The sequence below is a fragment of the Camellia sinensis genome, chromosome 5 (assembly GCF_055761805.1).
Source record: "Camellia sinensis isolate YWXY chromosome 5, ASM5576180v1, whole genome shotgun sequence".
In the NCBI taxonomy this organism is placed as follows: domain Eukaryota; kingdom Viridiplantae; phylum Streptophyta; class Magnoliopsida; order Ericales; family Theaceae; genus Camellia; species Camellia sinensis.
The window spans coordinates 14564178-14570537 of record NC_138965.1 but is presented as its reverse complement, the minus strand read 5'-3'; the positions used below and the strand labels follow the sequence as shown (position 1 = coordinate 14570537).

Below are 6360 nucleotides of genomic sequence, written 5' to 3'. Positions count from 1 at the left end.
TTCCGTTTGGTACATTTAGTTTATAAAGAAAAATACTGGGATTCCTATAATTTGCACTTATAGGGGAGTGCCTTGATCTATGCAGGGGCATTTCTTGTGAATACAGGTAGCAACCAACTATTGGATGATTGTGCAGTAAAGTAGTTTCTGATTGATGGTACCCTTGCAGGCTGTGCTCTGGATGGTGCTGAAGGACCACAATGGATAGAAGCATGGGTATGATGAGTAGCCTTAGGGTATGAATTACAAGATGATAAAATGTTTGTTAAGAGTATGTATGTTATCTTCTAGGCAGGACTTTCTGACATGATTTATATGGTTGTGTGTGATTGCTTGGCTGATGTTGGTTAAATTAAACCCTTTTTCATTGTGCATTGTTATGGGTTAAAATAAGGCATATTTATGAAGAGGGTCATGTTATTTGATGATGGCACAGTTTTGGTTGTGTTTTTTTACAATGCTTCACACATGTTTGCATAAATTCCCCACTCAAACTACATATTATTTTTCTACTTCTGTTTATTTTGGTTAACTTCATTCACTATCTTCTTCGACTATTTTAGTACCAATAAAAAGGAAAAAGAGATATGATTGTTTAGATTGTTATTTGTAATGTTTCCAATGCAGTTCCTTTTGAATTGACCATGTAATTTGGTTGTATTATTAATGCAGGAGCCCCTCAAAGTTTCTAGACTTTCCAAGGAAATTATTAAAGTTTCTTCTAGTTATCATCACTCCTATGCCATTACAGGTTCATATTTCTTGCTAGATACTTCATTTATCATGGTTTCATGGGGCCCAAGAATATTTACATGTTTTTCAATCTATATTCACAATTCATGCTACTTTATAGAATATTATAATATCTAATCAGTGTTTTAAGCTTTCGTCCTTTTGATATTATTTTGAACTCCCTTTCCTTCCACAATGTAAAATGCTACATATGCAAATTAAATCTATTTTCTAGTTTCAGTTTTTGACTTCTCATTTATTCAAGTCTACTTTAACACTTAACAGCTATCCATCTTTGATCATTAAATTATTATGCATATTTAATTAGTTAATGCTATTCATTTGTTGTTGTGTGTAAAGTTTTGATTTTAATAAAATCAAAAGCATCTATCCTTGTAAGTGTAGATTTACAAATTTGAACATACTAAATTCTAAATATAGAATTATTGTTTGACTACAATAATAGTGATTGGCAAAAGCTCTCGATAGTGTATCATGAGCAGAGCTTCAAGGCGTCCACAATGTTACTCTCTACACATACAGGAGTTTGGTTCGGTTCCTCTGTAACTCCCTACCCCAATATTGTCACATCTCTTAAATTTCAAACTAAACCCAAATCTTTAAGGCTTCATGCCTCATCCTCAGTCTTCAATTTCCCTCTCGCAAGCAAGATCATGGTTAAAAGTATGTTTTCATCTTCCTTTTCTGCTTTATATATGTAATTTATGTTGATATATATCTATAACATATATAAAAAGTGTGTAAGAGGGGTATAACGCTACCGCCTCCAGTGATATAACGCTCCTGTTTGCTTGGTTTCTAACTCTTTCCTTGCAAATTTTGGGCTAGACACGTGGGCTTCAAATCATCCACATACATAATAGAAGAAGAAGACAAATTTCACCACTTTTCCTAGAAATTTCCAAGACCGACCGGTGCTCCTGTTACTTGCCTATTTTCCAGAGCTTATCTATTACAACTCACCCATGCTAATCTTTTATTACAACTCATGAAGAGGTCTCTCATATTGAGAGCTTGGACTATGAGTAAAAACATCTTACTCTGTTCTTGGATTCTAATGTTCCTTTTTCTTCTTCACATTCTTCTTTATGCAGCAAATTCTTTTTATATAGGATCAATGAGAATGATCTCTTCAAGCATGACTGGAGAAGCAGATCAAAAGTCCAAGTATTGCAGTATATTTTCTTAAAATGGACGCTGGCTTTCCTTGTTAAGCTTCTAACTGGCATAATTGCCACGTTCATCAATCTTGCAGTCGAGAATATTGCAGGGTACAAGCATCTCTCCGTGGTTCGCTACATAGAAGAAGAAAGGTATTGTATATCCTTGCACTAAATTAAGAAACTCATTTGAAATATTTTCAGCTAACAGATAATTCTCAAATATCCTTCACCCAAAAAAAAAAAAAATGTTTACCTTGGCTAGAGCTGGGAATTGAGAAAATGCTTTGGCAATCATCTTGGTGTATGTTGGTACCTTATGGGATTTATATTTTTTGCTGGTGTTAATTTTATTCTGACCATGGCTGCTGTTGTTCTGTGTCTGTGTTTCACACCCACTGCGGCTGGACCTGGTATCCCAGAAATCAAAGCTTATCTCAATGGGGTAGACATTCCAAACATGTTCGGTGCTACAACATTGATTGTCAAGGTGAGTGACATTCTACAATCACTTGGAGAGCACTATGAATACTTGTTTCTTACTTAGGATCATGTTTTTCAATTTCTTTTGTTTGCAGATGTTGGTATTGGATTTGTACGTTTGTGTGTTAAATCAGTGTTTATTAATATGTATACCTTGCACACATTGTGTTTGACAAAATGCCTATAAGAGAAAACTTATTATGTTCATGTGCTTATGACATTTATTGCCAATGAAATTGGTTTATTTTATTTTATTCCTCAATATCAAAGCATAACGAATTAACTTGCCTGTTCTTGTCTTATAGGACTTTGAATGGTTATTTTTGCTATGGTTTCATATGGTTTCCTTCATGCTAAGTTTCTCTTGGCAGGTTTTAAGGTTTATATCAATCATGACAAAGTTGATACTTGTGAAAGTTCACAATGTGAAGTGAGTTCAAGCACAGATAATTAATGAAATCTTCCCGATGGTATTTGTAAACCAAAGTATAACTATTAGACTTGTTGAAAATATGAACACGAATATATTCACTTAAAACCCATATGCTTTCAGCTACAAAGATAGAATTCTGAAGGTGCCATGTTTTATAGGAACTGAAAATTCAGGTCAGTAATGCAATAGAAAAATTTACTTGTTTATGTTATTTGTTTTTAGAAAAAATTTATTTATCTTAATTTTTACGTGTTAATGATGAGATAATATTACTATCACATTAATTTTTTTACCTTAATTTATATATTATCTTCCACAATAAGAGGAAATGGTTTTGACATCTTTTCTTCCCTCCCTCTTTCTAATCACTGAGTTTTTTATTTTTATTTTATTTTTTGAATTTTTTCTTTGTTCTGCAGTGGAAGGCTCTCATTCAATGTAACAAAATCTGTAGGAGTAGAGAGAAGAGAATCAAACAAACAACAAAGAAAGGGAAGAGAGAGAGAGAGATATATAAATTTAAATGGCAGATTGCAGGCCATTGGGTTTCTTGGTAGGATTGCCATTCGCTTTCATTGCTTTGCTTCTCTCTCTTGGGTTTCTTGGTAAGATTTTAATGTCTTTATTTGGCATTTGTCATTACATAGTTTGATGAGGTGGAAATGTTAATCATTTGATGGATTTATTTTTCAAATGGACTAAAGCAAGTTATATAGAGTCTTATGTTGATGCCATAGTGTTAGACTCCACTTTCAGCTTTTTTTGGTCAAAGTTTTCGTATCGTTTTCAATATATTTTGCTAGTCTAGTGAGCGATCCATTGTTTTCATTGTAGAATTGGTTTTATTTTTGGCATTTTAAAGTTTTCCAATTATGTGGATCGGATTTCGTCGAATCTTTTGATTGTTTGGTCTTGAAATTTGACTTTTGGGAGCAGAGTGTTTGAACCTTGTTCTGTTTTTTGCTAGAAATGTCCTGTTTAGGTCTTTACCTCATTTGAATTGTTTTCAACACTTCTTTCGGGTTATATTTTATTTGAATTTATCAGTATTGTGAAGATTTTTATGTGTTTGAGTTGAATTTCAAGTTTCACTTGATGTCATACAGTGTTTGGTTCATGAAATGTTTAGGTCTTCCATTTTCAGTAACTTTTTAGGGTTTTGCATTTCTTTATATGTACACAAACTAGCTTGTCTCTGATATTAACATGCATTCTCTGCAGAATCTGCCTCAAATTTTCCCAAGTTTTCTAACTTCTTTTAGATATGAATCTAATCTCTGATATTTCATTTTTTTGCTTTTTATCCAGTTGTATGTTGATACTGGCTTGTTTACATATTTTTGTTCCATTACTTCACTATAACTGTTCTGTTCTTAAACGTGATTTCTATCTCAGATATATTACTTACTCAAGGGAGGAGGAAGCAGTTCGATGTATTCAATTAGTGCATAGGTTTACCTTGGATGGTAGATCATTGAGGTGGGAAATGGCTACATTCAAGATTTATGTTCTATTCTGTATTCTCTTATGTAGGTGTTGGGCTTTCATTTTGCAGGGCATGCTTTGGAACCACAAAGTATTGTCATGCCTGGTTGAGAAATGTGGTATGATTTCTGAATTATTGATTGGAAATTGGACTATTGGTTATAGGTGAGGATTGAAATTTTTTTGGTGCAGTCTTGCAGCAAATCCTGATTGTCTGTATTTGCATGAGATTGGCACACAAGAAGATAGTTTCACTAAAGATGGAATAATGTCAGCATACACAAGGTATTTTCATATTTTGATTACCCTCTGCTTTTCCTCTCATTTAATTAAAATATGGCCCTAAGTCCATACTATAAGATTCTGAATGAACGTTGTGAATAACACTTGAGTTTGTAGTGGTAGACTTGGGATTATTTTTCTGCGAGATAACTAAGAACGTCCCTGATGTGGATGTTATCTTTTTAAGCACCTTAATTGGTCACTGATACAACTATAATTAGCATCATTGGTGGCGGTGAGGCAAATCAGAAATACAAGATCTCCTTGGAAAATTTGTCTTAAAATGAAAAGGAATATAAACCTGAGACTAGGCCCATCAATGGACTGTATTCTAAGCTGAATCTAATCCAATAATTTGTGGTTGAAATGTGATTATTCAATTACTATCAGAATCTAATAGGTCTGACTGTTAACAGATCAGACATGGATTTAGTTGATCTGATCTGTTAATGATTCTGTTCAATTACAAAGATGAATATGCTAGTTATAAAATGTTTCAGCTGTCAAATCCTAATTTATTGAATGGTGGCTTCTCCGTATACTGCAGAATAACAACACTTATTTGACTATAGGATTTTTTTTAACAACACTTGTTTAGAAACTTATATATGATATAGTTTTTGGGTAGTTTATAACTTTTTGGACAATTATAACTTAAGGATAGTTCTTTTTGGATGGTTTTGAATTAAGGCTAGTTTTTGGATGATTGGAATATATAGACAATTCTGAATCTATGTTGAGAGAGGAAGACAATAACTGGACCATGATTTTGTGTTCACTGGCTACCCAACTACATAATGATAGTAACTTGTATTCAGTCAGTATTCGAGAGTAGTATAGTATAGTGTAACCTGTATTCAGTCAGTATTAGATGGAGGAGAGACAATGCCTAAGAAGGTATGGTTTTGTAGTTAATAAAATGGAGAAAGATTCAAAAGAATGTTGGACTCAAATCTAACTCCATTCACAAAGACATTAAAATCTTCAAATCACTCAGGATTCCCATGGCAAAGGACCCAAGTGGTTACCTGACAGTTGATTCAATACCTAGGTGCCAATATTTTCTTTTTTTCACTTTATCGTTCATCTAACATCGATGTGGCGAGATTAATTTCCTGCAATATATGACTGATATATTTCCATGTTAGATGTTCATGATTGAGAAGTTGCATTGTAATGCATAATGTGGTACATTAGCTTAGGTAAATGCAATAGGACATGGATGTCTAGTTCATAATATTCTAAAAAGAGGCAAGGCTCCAATTTTACATGGACTGCACTTGGACTTCTGTAATTAAGTGTAGGATCAACATGAGTGTTTATTTCATGTTTCTCATTAGTTCATGACTATATGACATGTTTATTTAGGCTTTATTTGGTTTAGTAGTTAAGGGTGGTTTTGTTACTTTCAATTTTGCTAGATTTGGGTTGTAGAAGTATGGATCCATCCAGGGATTTTTTTCATTTTTTTTAGTCAAGCTGTATTATTGGATTGTTATTTGTGATTTTATTGGGTATAGAAAAGTCTTAATTGTCAAAGAGCCAAAATTCTCTATTTCTGAGTCTTTTTTCTAGTAGAATTAGGAGAAATCTAGTAGGCTGTAGATACGTATGTAATCTTTCTATCCTATAAATTAAAGTTGTCATTGTGAAATTGTATTTGTGTAGTTTTTCTTAACACTTGCAAAAGAGTAGTTGTACATATATTCAAATGCTTTCAAATGTAATGCACTCTTCTCAGCTTCTAAGTGAACGACAATGGAC

At 33.1% G+C, this 6360-nt stretch overlaps 1 long non-coding RNA gene across 1 annotated transcript; it reads left to right on the top strand.

The window, feature by feature from the left end:
• Positions 1 to 1396: 1396 nt before the first annotated feature.
• On the top strand, positions 1397 to 3003 carry LOC114297560 (uncharacterized). The gene is made up of 4 exons (XR_003641543.2): positions 1397 to 1778; positions 1866 to 2066; positions 2336 to 2403; positions 2768 to 3003. It is a non-coding gene; the product is annotated as an uncharacterized LOC114297560 (long non-coding RNA).
• The last annotated feature ends 3357 nt before the right edge of the window (positions 3004 to 6360 follow it).